Here is a 21,377-nt window from a genome sequence, read left to right as displayed (position 1 = left end):
GTCCAGAGAAGAGGATCAATTCTCTTTCCACCCCACAATTTCCACACCGCTGACAACTCAGAAAACAATTCGAGAGGGAATTCAAAGGATCTGTTGAAATTTCAGCTAGGAAATCTGAGTGAGTGAGCATATGTAAATAGAAAGAATGAGTAGCACATAATTACATCAAATTGTTACTTAGCAAGGGAAGTAAATAACCCAAAATATGCAGAGCAAAAAATGGCAATGAATTAGAACTAATTACTTAAGGCTAATTAAAATAAGAATGGCTTGAATTGAAATATGTTAATAGCATTGAACCTGCCACCTATGAGGGAATTTAAATAAAAGTGATAATGTCACTTCAACCTTCACCTGATAGGGGTGGAAAGTTGGGATTTGGAGCTCACGGCTGCTTGGGGGTACTGACCACAGCAATGCATTATTTATGATTACTCTTGGAATGGACTGGATTTTTCTGGCAGGTGCAGGTCTCCTGGTCACGGGTAGAAAGAGGTTTTCTTGGATAATGGATGTGAAGTGGAGAAAATACTGTGACAGGTAAAAGCTAAATCCCTCCAAGACGAATAGATCCTGAGGTACCTCCCCATGCCAGGAAGTGCTACGGTTGAAGAGAGCAAAATAGAGAGGCATGGAGATAATGAGATCACAAAGAAGGAAAGAGAAAGAAGGAACAGGAGAGACTGAGGGAGCGAGGAATGAAATAGATAGGGAAAGCTTAGAGCCATGACAAATCATCACCAGCTTCAATTACACGAGCCTGCTGGGCTATGAAATCTGCCAAAGGTCACTGGATTCCTGTCTTTGCAATTAAGAAACAAGTGGCTTTGTTGGTTCCATCCCACAGCCCAACTGTCTGGTGTGTGTGTCCAGGGACCAGAGGCATCGCTGATGGCTGTAGGTACCAGCACAGACTGCAGGGCACTAACAAGCTGGTCCAGAGAGCATGGACAGCCCCATTTAGGAGATGAACAGAGCCAGGCACCAACTCCTAGCACTCAGCCAGCACGCCAAAGTGGCGCTCCTGTGCCAGCAACTCCTGCCCTGCCAGAAAGCAGGGGGAAACCTCAAGCATCAGGAAAGCCTGGCTCAGCATTTTCTCACTGTGCTGCAGCCATGCCACAGGGCCCAGTTTGTGCTCCACCACCACCCTGTCTAGGCTTACGCCCCAACCCATCCTCAGCCATAGCCACTGATCCCAGCAGACTTGGATCCTGATCTTCTGCCACAAGCAGTGAGTGCCCTGGTTCTGGGCTCATCCTCGGTGCTGAGCTGGGCATGAAGCTCCCCTTGCTCCTTCAGGAGCCAAGCTGGTAGCAGTGTTTACTGTCTTGCTCTTTCCAGTTCCTCTGGTTCACACTGAAGGTGAAAACCTCTTAACCCTCTCCCTGGGATTCACCTGAAAACCACAAGCTCCTCATCCAGCATGCTTTGCAGACAGGGGCCATGGAGGGGATGGAGAGTGGGATATGGCAGTGATGCAGCCTTTCCACTTTCACTCCAGCTCCTAGGCTGGCTTTTGAGCCATCTGAATGGAAAGCTGGTGCCAGGCTTGCAGCCAGCTGATGAATCCAACTGGATTCATCTTGGAGCTGTGCATCTGAGGAAGCTCTAAAGCCCAAGCACAGTTGAGTTCTGCCCAGCAGGTACGGAATGTTGTGAAATATCGGCAGAGGTGCTGCAGTTCCAGAGGCCCTGCCCTGTCCATAACAGCCTTTCCAGCATGGACCAGCTGCTGAGACTGGAGTGCAAAAGCCACTTAGTACCAAGAGTACAGACTGACTCCCAGGCAATGGAAACAAGTCTTGGATTGATTGCCTGAACTACAGGCTGTGACCTGCTGATGACCATCTCCTCAGAGCTCCATTTATACCAAATGCCAGCCAGGATGGGTAACGATGGGACATACCCTTGGAAAACATCACTGTACTGAGTACCAGGGCTCTACTCTGAGCCTGCTGGTGGGGTAAATCCATGCCAGGGTGGCTGTAATATAATTTCTATTTCTCCAGTCTCCTGCAGAGGAAAAAACACCTCTTAGAATACCAGAGTTCTTCCTCATCACTCCTCCTGTGCGTGGAGGAGCTGTGGCAGGCCAGGAACAGGTTCCTGTGAGCCTGCTGCCAAGATCCTGGCATCACCGGCACTGCCCTGCCTGACCCTCTGCCTTCCAGGGAGGGAAGCCCTGGCACTGGTGAGGATGCTGCCTCGGCAGACACAAGCAGTCAGCTGAAAGACATTTCCTCTTTGTTTCTCTGCTCGGTGTAATGAATCCTGCCTCCCACTCAGATCTGCTAAGTAAGAGGAGTTACTGTGAGTAATCCCCACTTCGGCATCTTCTGCTGTAATCGCAGAGAAATCACATTAGCTTTTTTTTCTAGGACAAGGAGAAATTCATCAAATTGCAATCCAGAGAGAACACACGCAAGAGGGAGAAAGCCAACAACACACACATACCCTGCAAAAATCCCAAAGTTGACATTTACATTTCAAACACTTATAACAGCTAAACAAATAACAGTAATTATACTATTTGCATACTTTGTTAAATAATTGTTTGTTAGGTAAAGGCAGCCTCTGTGTGTGTGTGTGTGTGCAAGGAGAGGATTCTTGAAGCCTCAGGAAGCAGAACAGCTGCTGCTTCCCTCCCCAGGTGACTTGTTTGCTTTACAAAATGGTGACAAGTGACCCAAAGCATTGCCAGGGTGTACTGATATACAGGGCACAGAGGCATGGGGCAGGAGGCCCTTGGCTGTGCAGGATGAGGACCAGAAGCTGTAATCCTGCTGCCCAGCAGCCACATCCCACACCACCCCCCTCCGAGCACACAGACAAGCTGATTGCTCCAGACATAAGTATCAGCACTCGATGAGGTGAAGGTCCCATGCTCTGAGCACGAATTTAGGATTGCAGAAACATCCCCAAGAAGGAGAGCTGCAGAAGAAATCGGAGGAAGGCAGAAAAGCTGGACAGAGGGTTCCTCACTTTGCAGCACCACACTCTGAACACCCCTCTGACGCTGCCTCCTGACTCAGAGCCCACAGACCGTCTCGTGGCTGGCGATTTCCCTTTGCTTCTGCAAAAGCATCTCAGCTTTCATCCCTTCCTGCTCAGCTCCTCGGGCAGACGGCTAACTGAAGGGTTTTTCTTTCATTTCTAGTACAGAAAGCCCAGTAAATGCCTTTTAATGTGCCCAGCTTTCCTCATGATTGGCTCTGTCTATCCACTCACCACTTCTATCCTTTTTTTTTTTTTTTTTTTAAAGTAGACTTGAATGATGCAAACTGGTGGAGAGAGGAGAAGCCTTCTGCCTCTCCTCACATGGTCAGAAAAGGTGGAATGGAGCCAGAGCCACTGCATCTTTTCACACCTGGCTGGAACCAGGTCAGGCAGCTAATGCATTTCTCAGGCTCAGTGGCTACTTGTTGGAGACACACAAATGCTGCTCGGCTGTTTCAGTGCTGGAGGCTGGGAGAAAAAAATTCCAGCGAGAGACATATGTGTCGGAAGGCAGAGAGGGATGCGGTGCCAGGAGAAAGAAAAGTGATGCATACATGGAGTGCTGGGCTCTCTGCAACAGGAAGAGATGCAGATTAAATAAAAGGCTCCATGACTTTGAAACCGACCCTCACACTGTCAATTAAGACAGGAGGCTTCATTAACTGTGAGAGTGATCACGCCCTGCCCATGGGTGAAATCTCTGCTCCAGAGGTTAAAACTGGGAGCAAACCCTTGCCAACTCTGCACCCCCATCCAGAGAGTTTGTCCCCCCAAGCAACAGCAGGAAACTCACAGTCCCAAGGAGGAACCCAGGCGTTCGCTGGCTCTGATCTGTGCAGCTCAGATTTTTAAGTGCACAACTAAGGGCATCCCATGGGGCTGGGGAAGAGAAATGCTCCAAAATAACCATTCTCCCTTCAGAACATTTTCACTGGAAGCATTTATATTTACCCTTCAGACAAAACTTTTTCCTGATTTTTCTTCCTTTAAGTTGAAAGAACATTTTCCAGTTCAACTCTGGTTCTTTCAAGTAGAAATGTTCAGTTTTCTTTAATGACTCCTTTCTCCTTTCTCTCCCACTACTCTGCTTTTTACTTAGAGTTTAAAAAAAAAGGAAATAAGGAAAGGAAAACTAACAAAACCAGAGTGAATTTTTTTATACTAGTTTCAAATAACTTGAAAACAAAATTTTTTTAAAAGTTTTATGAGTGATTTTGAAGGATGCTAAAGCTTTATTCAAACCTTTTTATGTAGGTCAAAAAACTTTTTCCCAGGATGAAGAAAAGCCTAAACAAAAACCCTTAATATGGGTGAATCAATGTGGACCAGCTCTATAAATAAGTTGCCACAGCAATAAATGTTTTACCCCAACTGACTGTGCCTTGGTGTCACCTTCACCTGCCCCAAATGCTTTGTGTTCCTCTCCTGCCTTTCCAGCCTGCAGCTGGCACACTGTGTGTGCTACACAACAGGGCTGTGCTATAGTCCATGATGATTTACACTCAGTTTGCACGAGTGCAAATGTCTTCTCTCCACGAATACCTCCTCCACCATGGAATCCTGGTGCCCTGCATCTCTTAACAAAGGCAGGACTTTTGGGCCAGGTGAGAAAGCTCAGTGTCCTACCCATGTGCTGATACATCACCCTTGGCTAAAATAAAATAAAATGAAATAAAAATCATAGAATTACAGAATCATAGCATAGTTTGGGTTGGAAGGGACCTTTAAAGGTCATGTAGACCAATTCCCCTGCTATGGGCAGGGAGATCTTTCACGAGGTTGCTCAAAGCCCCATCCAGCCTGGCCTTGAACACTTCCAGGGATGGTGCCAGTGTTTTAACACCCTTATTTCTTCCTTATATCTAGTCTGAATCAACCCTCTTTTAGTTTAAAACCGTCACTCCCTGTCCTATCACAATAGGCCCTGCTAAAATGTCCCCATCTTTTTCGTAAGCCCCTTTTAAGTGCTGAAAGCCTTTGTGCCAGAAACTGGTCTCATTTAGCCAGTCAAATGAGAGACGCTCATTAAAAAAATGTAATGAGCAACTAAGGTAATTTTCTTTCAAAGCCTTTTGATTAGCTGGACTTGCTGGGGAATGCTGCGCTCAGCATGAGACAACGTCTCCGTGAAGGGGAGCAGCAGGTACAGAGGAGATGGGCTGCCAGGGAGAGGGAGTCAGAGCTGAGAGCTGCCCAGGATAGCTGAGCGCTCCGCGCTCCCGAGGGCAGCGGGATGCAGCCGCGCTTTGATGGCATGACCGTGTGTGTGCCCGCATGTCGGCCCGAGCCGCAGCTCTGGGATGCCCTCATCCCAACTCGGTGAAGCAAAGGAGCCCGAGCTGACAAAAACACGTGTAGCAGCGCCGGGAGCCGAGCTGCGGTGCCAGCGGAGAGCGGTGCCAGCCCCGAGAAGGGCTAAAAGGGTTGACCCTGACTCTCGGCTCCGGCATCAGCACCCCGAGGGAGGTTTGACAATGTGAGCTGGGTCAAGGCACGAGTCAGAGCTGTCCCCGCACAGGGAGAGAGGCTGGCACGTGTCAGCCTTGGGAAGTATGCATGGGTCTTGGGAAGTATGCATGGGTTTAGGACAAAAAGGCAAAAAATCAGAGAGAGAAGAAGTGCGACTCCTGCCTCCCTTTAAATAATAATTACCAAAAAAAAGTTCAAGGAAATGGACAAATTTTGCTTCAAAAGAAATGTAACACTTCATTTTGCTTCATCGTTTTTTGAACAGTTCTTATAAAACACAAAGGCTTTAAACAAAAGGTCATTAAGAGATAAAGAACTGAAGCCCTTCTCACAAGAATGAAAGGAGAAGGCATCTTGACATTTTTAATGTGGTTTTTTTTTCCCTTCTCCTTTCCAAACCGAAAATTAATCAACATTGATTTGATTTCACACACATAAGCCTGTTTCAGGGAAGTGGCATTTGCTGACAGAGAGCTGTTTCGACAAGAAAATTCCAGGCAGAGGAGCACACAATATGCTGCACACCATTAGGGTACATGAGCTACAAGGACACTGGTCTCCCAGGGTTCATAATAAATCCCATCCTTTTTCTGGGTCAAGAAACTCAGCTGTCTGGAGGTTATGCTAACACGCCAGGGTTTGGGGACTGATGTCAAGATCTGAGGAATTCCTGTTGCCTGGAATAGAAACAATGAAATTGTTCCAAGGCACCATTTATTCCCAGGTGCCTGCAAGCTGTCATTTCTGGGGAAGATGAACAATTTGAGAAGATCTAATGTCTTCAGAAATAATTCAGAAAGACAGAATTCATTCAGCTCCTCAGGTCAGTAATGAATGGGACTCGTGTGAATCAGAGGAGGATGGAAGGGACCTGACCACCAGCTCTCCCAGATCAGGTGAGTTTATGCAGCCACACAAGAGGCAAAGACAAAGGCTTTGAGCAGCTCAGACTGGAAACCACAAGTGCTCCACAGGGGCTGGGTGGGAGCAGTGAGGACCAAGGGATGCAGTAACCATGGGGCTGGCAGGTGGAGGCAAACAACAGGATGCTGTTTCACCAGCAGTTAAGGACCAAACCTAGTTCCCCTGCCTTCTGCCTTGTGCTACTCCAGCATCCCAGTTCCCCCCAGTAAATGCCTGTTTTATCTTGCCTCGTTTCACATGTCAGACAGTTCTAGTCTAAGGACTAGATAGGAATTGGTCTATCTGGGAACAAACAAGCAATGCTATGAACAGTGGGGTATTTGCCAAACAGCTGTGAGACATCCTGAGTGTGCCACAGCCTTTACCTGCAGGGAAGGGTCAGAGGTGGGATGAGGAAAGGACAGCACTGAAAGAATCATAGAATCCTTAATGTTGGAAAAGACCCCCATGCCCACCAAACCATACTGCAATGAAGCAATCTGCTTCCCAATATGACATGATGACACACTGAGCCTGGATACCAGAACCAGTCCTGCTTCCCTGCAGCACTTCCCTGGCTCTGTGCAGCCTGCTGTCCTGGCTGGCATTCTCTTCCCTGACTACACCACTTTAGAATGCTGTGGTTCCCCATATCTATGTCAGGGAGCAGAGAAAATGGCAAGGGAAAAGCAAACAAAGTGAATGGGAAAACCATAACAAAACCAGCAGAAAAATCTTCCCACGCCACTCTGTGCTTTCAAGTAAATGAAGCTAATTAACTAATTGCCTAAATTATTAGGGCTATTTTTACCCTTGTATGCAGGCTTGGCTTTATTGCCAATTTCTTAAGACTCAGCACTGAACTCTCAACTTATCAAAAAGTTAATGAAGCAAAGCCCCTGCAGTGAGGAGCTGGAGGGCAGAGCAGCTGCTGGGCCAGGACTGGGCTTGGGGCTCAGGTGGGCACCACTGCAGCAGGGAGGGAGCATCTGCATCAAAACAGCCCCCCTTGGGTGATGCTGTTTAACAAAGAAGTTCAGTTATTTGCTGGAATCTCACCTGCACCTGAAGCTGCCCCCAGTAAAGGATTTCTCTGTAACTAAGCATCCCCTCTGCTCCATCGGTTTCCCACTGCAGCCAGGGTGAGAGCGTTTCACACCTGGGTGAGAAAAGGAGAAGACTGATGGCTACATGCCAGTCCTGGCTCCATGGAAATCCATCCACTTTCATGGGCAGACCCAGAGTAACCTTGGACAACTGGACAACAAGCAGCAAAACCTGCTTGAAAAAAGCTTTTTGGCCACAAGGCACACGCAGCCAAGTTACTAATGACCCATCTAGGGGCAAGCTGGTAAAGCTGGGGATGCAAGTGGGGACTTTGGGTCTGCATCTAAAGGTGGATGGAGCTTGCTGGAGATGGTTTTAACAGCTGTTTGGGGACCTGGTTGGGATTTTAGTTGATGGAGCTTGCTGGCATCTACAGCACTGAGGTGGAGTTATCACACCCCAGCGCTGCCAGCTTGAGTCTCTTGAACCAGCTCACAGCAAAGAACACCCTCTTGGGGCCAGCTGGAGCCTCTGCTCCTCTCAGGGAGGCTATGGGGCTCTGGGAGCACCAGAACTGGGCTCAGGGCTGTGCACTCTGCACTGCCCCAGGAAACAAATGCCTTTCAAGCCTGGTTTCCCCACTGTCGCCTTGGAGAGCAAGTTCAATCCTGCATGTGCTGCTTCCAGAACTAACTGGGGTTTGCTGGGCTAGAGATGCCTGGTGTCTCCACACTTACAGAATGGGATGCAGCCAACTAACCAAAACATGTGTGTCCCTCTCCCTGCGGGGAGCTAACAGCAATGTTGTTTCTGACAGAGGAGTTAGTGGGACTCTCAGGATGTATTTATTGAGATGCACCCATTGCTCTTTCTCTGGGGATGCCACCATAGACCAGTCACCACTGCTTTGCACGTCAGCCCCAAAAATGCCTGGATTGAGACACATTCTCCGCAAATAGGGAACTGATGTTACATGGCCCATACATACAAAGTCACCCCTTCATCACACGCACACAAATATCTCCTTCCCAAATTATCCAGATCACCCTCCACAAAAGGAAAGGGCTAATCCATCTGCTGTAGACTCGACTGACCACACACACTGTCCCAGGCATGCAGCCTCCATTCAGGCAGGAAGCCAACGTGGCAGGAGCTCCCTCCTTCTGCTTTGAGAAAATGCTGTTTTCTTGGGGTTTGAGGGATTTTCTCCCCAAGGAAAACTAAATGTTTTCTCCTCTTCAGCTAAATGCCAACTTCTTAGCTCTCTGGTGGAAATCTCAGTTAACTCCATTACAATCCCCCAGTCATTCCAGCTGAAGAGCTGGTCCCCTCAGGAAGCAGAAGACTGATAGCCCTTCTTTTCTGTAACAAATCTCACTTATCAGCTGTAATGAGGTGACATTTCAAGTCTGGCTCTTCTCTCAACACACAAGTACACAACAGTTTGGGGTGGCAAGTCTCTTCCAGGTATGTCATTGAGGAGAAGGACAGGTGACAGTCCACTGTCCTTTAGATGCAGGAGGGAGCTCCCCTCTGAGTTATCTCCAAGTCTATCTTCAACGTTGGACCAACCAATGTGGCTGAGTCCTGGAGACCTCCAGTAATGGAGATCTCACAGCCTCTCTGGCCATATGTTCTGGAGTTGTGCCACACTCTTAGTGCACATCTCCTTCCAAATGCCCAGCCTGAACCTCCCAAGCTGCTTGTGTGCCCACTGCACCCCTGTGAGGCTGTCTGCTGCTATTGGGAAGAGTTTGGCTCTATCATCGTTACAAGCTCTGCCCAAGCAGCTTGATCCCAACCTGGATCCTGCTGGCTGGCAGGATGTGGAGTCTTTGGATGCCCTGAAATATTGGTCTGACACTGCTGGTGAAGGGAATGTCAGCATCACATCAAACTATAAAGTAAGCCACGGACTTTGCCAGGGCAGTTTTCACCCAGGCACTTGTCCCTCCAACAGGGCTCCTTGACCCCTCACAACTGATGATGAAGGTGGACTAGATGGCAACCACTGCTCTACTCAGCAGTGCATGAAGGACACCTCACAACTCGGTGAGCAAGATAATGCAACTCACCACAATCTTTGGTATCTGTCTTTCTACCTGCAGATGCTCTCCCCAAACTCTGGCCACCTTGCTTGCTGAAGACCCCATCTCGGTCAGAGCTAGCCAGCTTTTGCTATGGAATAATGGCATGTTTTGAGGTTTGACTAGTCCAGAGTGTAATGTCTGTTAGATCAGGCTCTTTTCTCTTAGAAAAGATGAATACTTTCTACAATTTTGCCAGCAAAGCACAGGGAGCCATTGTCCCAAAGTTTTGTAAATATAACCCAGAGATTATTGTCCCTGGGGTGATTTGGCAGGAAACTTCACCGTTTTCAAGGGCCTTTCTGTGTGTGAAATGGAAAGAGCTACACTGCCCTGTTTGCAATGTACTTAGAAATTCTTGAGTACCTGGCACAAGACTTGCTGTATTATCTCCTACCTCATCTCCTGTATATAAATCTGGCAGCCTGGCAAGGGAAATTATTCCAGACTTGTGCTGTCCAGAAAACAGCCTGACAAGAAGATTTGCAAGTCACTTCTCCTTGCTCAGTGCCACCTCCTGCCCCATCACTCAGGAACCCACTAGAGGATGATGAAATTAGGGCTCTCCACCCTGGGAGAGGGTTGGCAACCCCAAAGCAGGAACTGGCAAGCAGTTCTCACTGCCTGCTGCCAGCTCTGAGGACTGCTCACTGCCTGTTCCCATCACTCTCAATGTTCCCACCAAGACACCACTACCTCAGCCACTACTGCAGAGAAACCACATCCAATGCTGCCCATTCCACCCATGCTTAGGGACTAGCAGGGAGACTGGGTGGCAATGGGGAGCCCAAGAGAGGTCAGTCCTGCTGCAGTATTTACAATACAGGAGAATATCCTGGTTTTTTCATTCCCCCCAAGCCCACAGTGGAAATAGAGAGGACTTTAGAACACTGCTATTTCCCTACTGCCCTAGGGCAGGTCCTGGTGGAGGTGTTGGGACAAAAGGAGGAAAAGTCTGATTTCAATTTACCAAGCGCCTCTTCCCAGCACATTTGCAAGTCAAATTCAATTTCTCAGGGTTGCATTCTGCATATTTTATCCACTAACATATTTGCATAGATTTAAATACAATACAAAGCTACAGACACCGTGAAAAGAGGCTAGAGAGGAAAGGGCAGGAGAAGCTTGTCCTTTTCCCTTAAGCTTACGGAGGATTCCATTCTGAGAGGTCAGAGAAGGGGCATTGCCAGGTGGGAGCTCTGCCAGACCCTCACCTGAGCAAGCACTGCTTGGAAGAACAGGCATGAGCCATGGGAGACTTCAACAGGTAGGTCCAGGGCACGGATTGGCACTGGTGATGCTGGGATAGAGCATTTAGTAACCTCAACCCGTGCCTGTATCTCCTAAGAGAGCAGGATGTCAGCTCAGAACTTGCTACATGGCATCTCTCCGGAAAGGGGAAAAATACCTTGGATAATGCAAAACTTTCATGGGAATGCCCCACTGGTGAAAGAGGGCATTCCCCAGGAGGTCTCTGAACAGGTACAGGTATGTAACACAAACCTTTAAACACATACCTGACAAAGAAAAGCACCATGTTAGATGACTAAATCCCCCATGTACCTGGGGGAAACGGAGAATAAACCCTGCTCACCAGAGCTGTGAAACATATTCACCTGTTGCAGGAATTAATCCTTTTTTTTTTTCCCCTAACAGAGAGTGGCAGAGCTGTGCCCACGGAAATCCTGTCTGAAATGAATCCCTGATAAAGAGGAAGCCAAGTTAAAAAGCGAGTTTTGCTACCTGCCAAGGCCTTAGGTTTCTTGTACAATTACTGTATTAGCAGGCTACTATGGGTATAGATATTAAACTGCTATGCACAGCAAGAAAAATCATGGAAGTTTTGAGATGGGAAAGAAACACATGAAAAAATGAGACAGAAGAAGGTAAGAGGGGGAGCAGTGATGTGTGGAAGGGAGGGAGGCTGGTAAATGATGGAAGAGATAGTGGAAAGGGGGTGAAGAAGAGAGCAATGAGCAGTAGTGTTGGGAGAACAGAGAAAGATAAAAAGAGGAGGAGAAAGGAAAAAAGAGATAAATGAGGGCAAAGACCGACTCATCATTTTGCAATTCCACCCCGGTGGAGAGGAAAATTGATGTCTGGAGCTTTTTTTATGTCCAACCTCCTGGGCATGGGACAAAAGACAAGTTATTACCCAACCCCAGGTCAGGTCTGTAGCCTGCCAGCTGCCCAGACACATTCAGAGAGCCCAGGGGAGCCGTAAATCAAGGGGGCCAAAGAGATCACAGCGAGGCTGGGACCAGGCACAGAGCAGCAGTGAGCTCAGCAGAGGCAATATAATCACAGGAGAGGAGCGAGCCCAGGAGCGACACGGGCAGATGAGGAATGCCCAGCCCACAAGGGCTTTGCTCATCTCTCCTTCACGCCATTCCTAAGGACAGCGCTCCCCCAGAGATGCAAGTCCCCCTGCATTTCCTCCTGATTTCCCTTCCTATTGATTTTCAGGCTCTGAATACCATTTATTTTTGCTTGCTTGATTCACTCATTCATTGAATAAAGGCATCATCACTATTATTATTATTATCCTCGTCATCGGGCTCCTCATCACACATTATATTATTTGCATTGCAGAGCTGGAAGATTTCAGGTTGAGGCAGGAAATTTGTGCGAGTTGTTATTACTGCAATCAGATGAAGTGAGAATTGGATCAGTGGAGGCTGCCAGAGCACAGTTGTCCCAGCAGGACACCGAGGCTCTGCCCAATCAGGGGAAGCTGCTGCTTCAACCTGCAGGTCCCGCCAGCAATTTCAGACCTGCCTTTGGTGTCCCATCTCTCCCTCCCATCCCACCTCCCAGCTCTGCCAGCTGCCAGCAGAGAACGGGGAAACGCATCAGTACAGGAGGGCAAGGAATCAGAAAGGACTTGGCGAGATTGCGCATTTTCTGCCTTGCTGATGGTATTTATTAGACAACAGAAAATAGCTATTTTACCATCTGCCTTGTAAAAAAAAAAAAATCCTCATTAAATTAATGGAATGTGCAGCTGCCGAACAGAGTGTTCCTCTCGTGGCCGCCTCCCCATCAGCCCAGCACTTGCTGGAGCAGGGAATCAGGCTGCCAAAAGTAGCTGCAGCTAACCTGGGCTCGTGTGGTGGGAGAGGATGGACAGATGGACAGACAGCCTCCTGCTCCTCCCAGCCCTGGGTTCTTGCCAGGGGACCTCTGGATGTGCTGCTGCCGCAGACGAGGCGCAAGGGCTGCCTTGCTCACTGTGCTGTGGAGCAGAGGGCTCGTGCCCTTCCTGCACACACCCCTGCTGAGTCTCAGCTCGTGAAGGGAACTCGATGAGTCCGGTCAGCAGGATGAAAATGCCTCTTTTTGCCTAAGCAGAGAGTGATCCAGACGCCAGATGGAGGAGGTCAGTGTTGCCCAATGCCATATGTTGAGCATGGCAGGATTTGTGGGCACGTGAAGTCCCAATTTCCATGCCTCTGCCACCTCAATCAATGTGAACGAGTCAATCCATCCCTATCATCCATCTCTACATCTCAAAGTTTTATCTGAGCTGATGTTTGCCCTGTGGAGGTGTTCATCTGAGACTGCAAAACCAAGAAGGCCTCAAGCCTAGCTGACTGCACAGCCCAGAGGAGCTCCTACACATAAGCCCTTTTTTTGGCTGAGAACAGATCAGAAATCATGAGCCCAATCCTTTCTCAATCCCAGTAAGACAGGTACACCATAAACCAACAGTCCTGGGTGATTGTAAATGATGCTGACAGAGAGAGGACAGCAGCCAGTGTTACCAATTCATTTCTCCTTGGCACTGAGCAGCACTGAAGGGGTTTAAGTGAACCTTTTCTTCTGATATCTGGCAGAGCATGGGCGGTGTTTAATGGGGAAGTGATTGCCAAAATCCCATATTACATGGGGCTTTGAGGAGCAGATCCACCAGTTTGTATTGCCAAAGTCTCCAGAAGGTACCAGATACCACAAACACGCTGCCTTAGCTCATTGTGTCGCCACTGCGTACAAGTAACACTTGAAGAGTGATGTCTAGGACTACTTTGGGTCCAGCAGCTCTTCTCCTAGGGAAATAAAGCCCTTTGTTAGTTGCCTCAGCACTGACGATGTTTCAGGATCACTGCAGTATAATCCACATTTAATCCTCAATTGTGTTTTCTGCTGCTAACCCCTCTGCTAATGCCAGGGAGCTCCCAGTGCTTCCACTGCTCCTGGGAAGCTGCAATCTGTTCTCTGTGGTCCTCCTCTTCTCTTTCTAGGAGTCTCTTCCACACAGATTTTTCACCTAGATGAGTTTTTACCTGTCTTTTGTGGGAAATTTGTTCTCTTAAATTTGCTCCTTTAGCAACTGGGGGAAAGCTGACATTGGCAGATAGGTCCATCTGCAAAGAGGCTGTTCCCACTGTGTCTGTGCAGGAAGCAGGAGATGGCCTCTTGGATTTCAGCATGCAAAGGAAAGTTGCAGGACTACAGCATGTCGAATCACTTCATGCTGAAATAAATCCTGACATAATAAGCCCTAATACCACCAAAGAAACTATTACAGTCACTTACAAAAATAATCCACATTGAAAATCAGCGAAAATACCTCTCCCTGGTGGAATAACATGGCTCCGGAGGATCAGTTCCAGTCAAAGACGATAATTTCATGTTTACCCAACAGATGAGGGCAGCTCCAAAAGTCAAGTGTTTGTTGCCAAAAAACCTCTGCTTAAGTGAGATTTTGCCACCTCCCATCAAAGAGTTGCTTTTAAAAGCAACGAGCAAGTACAAAAGGGAAGACCATGAAAGGCAGAGATCAAATCAAAGTCCAGAAGGATGCCGTGACTCTCCCACCATTGCCTTCAGTCCTATCAATCCTCAATTTGCAGCAGCAAGGGCAGAACGAACACCAACCTGATTGCTTCTCAAGCACAAATTTTCTGGTTTTCAGAGGTTAATGGCAAAATTTCTCACAGCCTTTGCCTACACTGCTGCTGGTCTCGGAGATTTTAAGGCAGAACCATGTCTGCAAGTCACTGACTTTATCTACAGTACCAGTTGGTTGTCTGTTCAGGGCTGTAGGAGTATTGCCACGTGTGGATCCTGGCCCTGTGGTGTGTGCACGCTGTTGTGGCAGTGCCACTCTCTCAGAGGAACCTGTGAGACAGGGCCACCAGGCTGCTGAGCTTCCTCGTGGAGAGGCTTCAAGGTTGGTTTAGAAAGCAAGTTAGCCAGAAAGACATGGCAGAGCAGCAAAAAAACAGGGACAGGCATTTTTCTTCCTTGAAAAAAACATTTGCTTTCTTACAAGAAAAATGGAAACAAACAAACAAACAAACAGACCCCTGCAGTTCCTTTAATTAAAACTTGAAGGCTGTCACAGGGAATTTTGATAAAAACACTGACATTTTGCAAAGTTGCCCTTGGACAAATCATGAGCACTGAAAGCTCTGAGACAGGGACACTGTGGAAGCGCCTGTGCATACGCCAGAGCGTTTGGGAAGGACATTCATCTTCCTGCAGTCAGGTGTGTTGGTAATTCTGAGTTGTTCCTCATGTGTTTGCCCTTCCCATATCCACGTGCAATCTACGCCGCACGGGAGCTGTGGCAGGACTGTGAGAAGGCCAAGAGAAGGTCGTGTGGTTGCACACAGGGAAAAACACATCCAGAGTGCCCACAGCAGGGCTGTGCACACATGGCTGTGCAGGCAGGCAGGGCTGCGGGTGTTGCTTGGAAAGGAAGGACTTCGTGCCTGCATGGCTCCTGCTGTTTGCACAGGCATGGAGCTGCACCACTTCACCAAGCCTGGGACATTGTTACAGCAGTCCAGGGTCAGGATTGCTGGCTGAGACAGCAAAGGGTGAAGCACAGCTCCAAGATTTCGGGTTACTCATTTGTTCTCTGGGAATTTGTAGAGCTGCAGCTTGACACGGTGCCCGCAATTCTCCAGGACAGCTCCAATGCTCAGGACCTTGTGCAGTAGGATGCTTCTACCTCATGAGTCAGAAATGCTGGTGCCCAGACTTTCTCCTCTCTCTGAGCATTTTTATCCATCACCCCTGGCTCAGGTCTCAGCTGCAGACAGTAGCCCTTCCGCAGGCCCTGCTCAGGCAGATACGGACCCATGGCCACCTCCAATCATCCACAGAGGAAAACGAGAAGAGACAGATAGGGAGGAAGGACCTCATCCTCCAGGTCTGCCCCGGGGCTGATGTACATGTGAGGAGCCACTGCTTTTTAATACCGTGGGTCTCATCTCAGCATCATTTCCCTCTGCTCCATCCCCCTGCTTCTCCCATTTGTGTGGGAGCACTCAGTTCACACTAACAGATCTGAGCATTCCCAGATGATTAAAGGAAGTGCTGCCTTTTAAATCGCTCTGATTGGGGTTGACGGCTGTGTGGAGTTGGACACTTGGCTCTAATGATGTGTGAAAATCTCCCTGCTGTGACCCATCGTTCCAGCTGTGGAAAATAAGGAGAAAGGCAGAGGAGGGGGGTAAAAAAATCCCTTCAGTGGGAGTCCCTGATCAGACAGAGGTTTGTCACTCAGGATGGTCCCTCTGGGGTTCTGTTCAATGCCTGCATGTGGCTGGGAGAGAGGGCCCCGCTTCGTGGAACTGATGAGGATGTGTGTGAATGTGGCACCAGTGGCAGCAGATGAAGCAGGGTCTCACTCCAGTGCAGGTCACCACGACCAAAGCATCTGAGCCATGTTGGAAGCTCAATCCCAGAAAAGGAATGCCTGCTAGTTTCATGGTGCCCTGGTTCTGGTTGGTCCCACCAATATTCCCATGCTGGTGTTGGGGGGATATTATCTGAGACTGGGATGTTCCCGGTGTGCACAGGCTGCCAGGGCATGGCCGTGCTGCTGCTGGAGCGTTGCTTCAGTCAAGTCCCACAAACATGGTAAGGAAGGACTGAGCAAGCAAAGCACACCATCCCTGACACACAGGGGCCACCAGCTGACATCTCCTCAGGTTAGTCTCCATCACTGCTGTTTCCAGGGGACCCACAGTCAGATCCCTGCATGAAGGCAATGTCAACCCAGCCAGTTCACTACCTTCTTTCCCCACCACCTTCCTCTGCTGTTAACTCCCTAATGACACCTGAATTCAAAGCAAGTCTTGCCATACACAGTCCAATCCTTCCTCTCCAGACAAATTTGCTTCTTAGAGGCCCTCCTAGCTGAGATTCACTGTTCTGTGGCAGACGGGAATGGCCAGGTGGGCTCTGAAAGGAAGGATGAGTTTCCTGAGGCTCAGATGGGGCTAAACAGAGGCACGGGGGGGAGGCCGGGCACCAGCCGGAGGTGTCCTGCAGCGAGTGACCCTCAATGTGACATTGATGGCTCTTAATTCCTAAGCCTGCTTTGGAAGGATTTCAGTAGATCCTATTTAATCACTGCAGCCTCTTCATCTCCCTTGTCTCAGCTCAGGGTGATATTACGCATTCTCCTCCAACAGCTTCCTCCAAGAACTGGCCACACTCCTCCTCCTCCTTCTCCTCCTCCTCCAGGGGTCCCTGGTGCAGGATGTGCCACCAAGCCCTTTGCCCACTGCACAGCATGGGGCTGCCAGAGCTGCAGCTGCCCTTGGCCTGTTTACCAGCACACAGCTCAAACAGCATTTGCCTAATTTCCCCTGTCCCCGGGAGGGCTCAGTCCCGTGCTAACGAAGGGCACGGCCCCCTGCAGGTGCACCACCACCACCATGTCCCTGCAACTGGGCTGTGCCGTGCATAGCATTAAATATTTAAGCGCTTGTCAAAATGTTGTAACGATTTTTTTGTCTTGTTCCATTAGCTCCATTTCCAAAGGCCACCACTGGAACTACTGAACATTTATTTCTATTGAATCCAGCTTAGAAGTTATGATCTGAGAAACCAGGAGACAGGACAGTATGTTCTGTGGCACCGGCTTTTCCCCATCACCGCTCGGCTGAGACACGTTGGCCTTTGAAATATCATTTTTATTCCTACCTTAGAAAAACTAAAATAAAGAGATTGACTCTTCCGCCTGCTTGATTTGCTTCTGCTGGTTAAATAAGGTACATAAATATCAGTCAGGTGGCCGCCCTGTGTAAGTTTTGGGGCTGTGTGTTTAAACGCCCTGCACAGTTTGTGGTACCGGCGGTGGGAGCTGAATTTCCTCCCCAGGTGCAAAATAAAGTGCTGTTATTACATGATTTTCCTGTTGCTACAGAGGTATGCACATGAATCTTCCTCCCTCGCTGCCTGTGCATGAACAGCATCTTATTATGCAAATACTATGAGTATTAGACAAAAAGCACTGAAGAAAGCAAGTGGAGAGAGCAGTTTAGACTGAGGGAGAAGCGTGGGCAGGGCGGGCTATAGGGACCTATGGTCCCCAGGTTTGCTTTAGGTTCACTCCATTCCCAAGAAATACAGCACCACAGGGAGTTGCACAGGGTTGGGGACACCTGCAGCCCCCAGGGACATTGGGGAGATGCCCAACACACCAGACCTTGGCCACAGGATCACACACGAGGGTCACTGCAGGGCTCAGCTCCCCAGGTAAACCTCAAGTTTGCACAAGGGAGCTGGGCTTGCCACGGGCCAGAGGATGGGACTGCTGGTGGCAGCCCCGCAGTCAACAGCCTCCCCTCCCTCAGGGTACAATAAAGGGAAATCTAAAGCCTTCTTGTAGACTTCCCTGCATTTCAGTTCCTTGCTATTTAAAGATATGCAAAAGCCCAAGAGTTCCAGCTTGGCTGCCTGTGCCTGGATGCTTCGAAAAGTTGTAATCCCTGCTAGTGACATCACAGGCTGTTGCCATGGGGATGTCACAAACTCAGAGCTGTGACTTCACCACGGCAGGGATGGGCAGCAAGGGAGGTCCTGCTTCCCAGCCACTAGTGTCTCTGGTAATTAGCAAACTGGCATGGAAAATGAGGATGAAATGCACAGGATAGGCACATAAAACCATTTTGCAAGTATGATCTATTGGAAGGCATTCCCTCATGAGAAAGTGCCTCCTTAATGTATCCTGCGCTCTTAAATAACCCGCAAAAGGCAGAGAATAAAATAGAAATTATAGTGATTTGTTTTATTGGGCATTTCACTGAGTAATTAAGAGGATAATTAAAAGGCGTTACGCTCAGCCCTCATCCTGCTGTAGAGGAGCATCCTCATACTGAATGTGCAGCATCATCCAGTGTCGTCCTGTGCCAACATGGGGTTCCCTGGGGTGAGAGAGGCATGCATGGATGTGGGAAGGGGTGAAAAACATCTCCCCTGTGACCTGGCGGGATGCCAGAGCTCTCTCAAGAAATGCAGGATGGGAACAGTAGGTTGCAGGGAGCAAACCCCACCTTTGCAGCATCTCTTGGCATGTGGTGTCAGGCTTCGGCACTTGTGCATTGTGTGTGGCATGTAGGGGAGCCTAAAGGAAAAAACTATCTCTAGGGAGAGCTCACTGTGGTGAAACATGGGCTGATGGAGCACAATAGCCAAGGCAGAAGTGGCAGAAACCTGGAAAACCACCTGAAAGCTCAGCACAATGGTCCCCCTGTGCCAGGAGGGCAGCCCTGTCACCCACCCCCCTTCTAACACTTATCCCCCATTTTGCTTCCTCACCTTTGGTACATATAAAAGTACCTGTATAACTAACCCAGATAGGACTCAACACCAAGAGCCCTCAGCAGCCACAACGCAATCTAAGTTGCCTCCCTGAGATAGCCAGTATTTCCCACAGATGAGGAAACCTTGGTGCTGGCCAACACATCCTCAAAACACACACATATCAATAAACAAAGACCCATTTAAGTCACAAAATCTGCAGCTCCTTTCCTACCCCAGCACATCTCGCTCCACCCTGTTTACCCACCAGCACAGCCACACTCCAACAGAAATGTCAGGACATCAGGTGCCACCACAGGCTTCCTCTGAAGCCCACGTTACAAACTGGGGATCTCAATGCTCACACACACTGCTACGTCCTAAGAGGCCCCAGGTGAAAGCCAGCAACAGCAATCTGTCCTCAGTGGTCACTGCAGGCAGCAAAAGTGTGGCGATGGGAAAATGTAAATGGGAGTGACAGACACCATGAAAAGAAAGGGCTTGACTGGAATCAGTGACTCCCACTGGACAAGCATCTACAAACACCAAGATGACAGACAAGCTAATTCCCGATATTTCCTCAAACCACTTGCACAGGTGGCAAAACAAGCAACCAACCCAGCCAGGTAAGTGAGAAACCCCAATCTCCAACACAGCAGCGCTGAACAGTTGCCAAGAATTAAGTAGTCCTCGGGTCCTTGTTTTCTCCAGAACACATACTGAGGGAAATGTGCTGGAGAAGGCTGGCATGTTTTAAACTGGTCTCTGTGGCTGGAAACCCTTTTTTTTCTCCCTGGAGAGATAGATGTGACGGCTATAATCCAGTTGCCATGCTGGATTTCAGGGGCAGCAGCTTGTCCGTGTTGAGCCCAAAGTGTCAAACAAACGTTAGAAAAATCCACGTTCAGAAAGTCACCAACCCTCCCTTTTCCTATCCTGGAAGCCACAGCTCCTCTCCACTCTCCCCTGCTCAGAGGGAGCAATTTCCATCCTCTTCAAAGGAGAGTAAAACCGGCTTTTTGGCTTGTGGCTGGCTCTTACAGGCGCGAGAGCAGCTTGCTGGGAGACTCGAGTGCTCAGCACAGCCCTAAAACAAGGCTCCTGCTTGAAGTGCACGGATTGAGGCTGGATTAAGAAAGCCCAGGAGGAGCGCCTAGCTCTGCTCCTGCACTAAAAAGGCTGTTCGGCGGCAGCAGCAGCCAACGCAGCTTCATCCTGCTCAGCCCTTCCTGTGATCCCCACGAAGCCGCCACGGCGCCGGGAAGCGGCGATTTCGTATGCGCGGTTCAACGTGACCCGGGGAGCGGGGAATGGCAGAGCATGTGCTCTGCTTCCCGATGCTGCTCCTCCCGGGAGGCTGCGGGAGCACCCAGTGCTGCGCTGTTCTCCTCGAGAGGGGCATAATTAACTTCCACAGGGGCAGGGTGAGACCAACAGCAAACACAGGACAGAACACCACCATTAACCACCTCTGCCCGGTCAGGCGGAGCCAACAAAGCCTCCAGAGCCCTGTGCTGCTTGGGGGCACAGAGACTCATCTGTATCTTGAGACGAGTTCAGAGAACCCCTTCCAAAGTTTCCCTGTTGCAAACACCTTATTTCCCCCTCTAATCAATGCAACAAGCAGGTTTAGTGCAACACAAACAGGGAACAGAGGATAAAACAATATTCCAGCCCATACCTGAAGGTGCATCCTTCTTTTCTCACCAAGCAGCAGGGAGGACGTTGCTGTCTCTCGGTAATTTTCCAACATCCTGTGTTGCAGGTAGATTTATGCACTGATCATAGTTGGAGCTGTTAATAAAAAAGTGCAAAGAAAACGGATTTTACTGTGAAGTGTAGGACTGCTTTTCTCCCAGCTTTGCATTATCATGACTTCCTCCTTTTTTAATCTTTTTTTCTATGATTGACCATGTTTGGGGTTCAAAGCTTTAAAAATAAATCGCAGAGCGTCTTTCATCTACTATGCATGAGAGAGTCAGAATCATTACATGGTTTAAATGGATATTTTGGGAGCAACGCTGGACCAAGCAGTTCCTTCTTTAACCGGGAGCCAGAGGGATGAAGCTAATTTGCAAATAATGTTACATGCTGGTTTTATGTGAACTCAGGGAAAGGGCTGCAGCGACTACTTGTCATTCTTTGTGAGAAACTGAACAAAATGGAAATCAGTTCACTAGTTAAAATATATATAAATATATATATATAAATATATAAAAAATATCTGCAGCAGACCAATTTCTCCTGCACCAAGGGAACATCCCAGGACTGCAATTAAGCTGTGGCTCAGCACGAACCCTACTGCTGCCTGAGCACTGGGGACAAACA

The 21,377-nt window shown here is 48.8% G+C and overlaps 1 protein-coding gene across 1 annotated transcript in view; it reads right to left on the bottom strand.

Moving 5' to 3' along the window:
• The window catches only part of ELFN1 (extracellular leucine rich repeat and fibronectin type III domain containing 1), an 83,324-nt gene extending 62,327 nt beyond the window's left edge, over nucleotides 1-20,997 (bottom strand). Inside the window, exon 1 of the mRNA XM_027738490.2 lies at nucleotides 20,731-20,997. The gene's annotated coding sequence lies outside the window, so the exon portion shown is untranslated. The remainder of the gene's footprint in view (nucleotides 1-20,730) is intronic.
• Nucleotides 20,998-21,377: the final 380 nt, after the last annotated feature.

Source organism: Pipra filicauda, unplaced genomic scaffold, assembly GCF_003945595.2.
Source record: "Pipra filicauda isolate LSUMZ 115617 unplaced genomic scaffold, ASM394559v2 scaffold31_size4109673_pilon, whole genome shotgun sequence".
Lineage (NCBI taxonomy): Eukaryota > Metazoa > Chordata > Aves > Passeriformes > Pipridae > Pipra > Pipra filicauda.
This window is presented reverse-complemented; position numbering and strand designations above follow the sequence as displayed.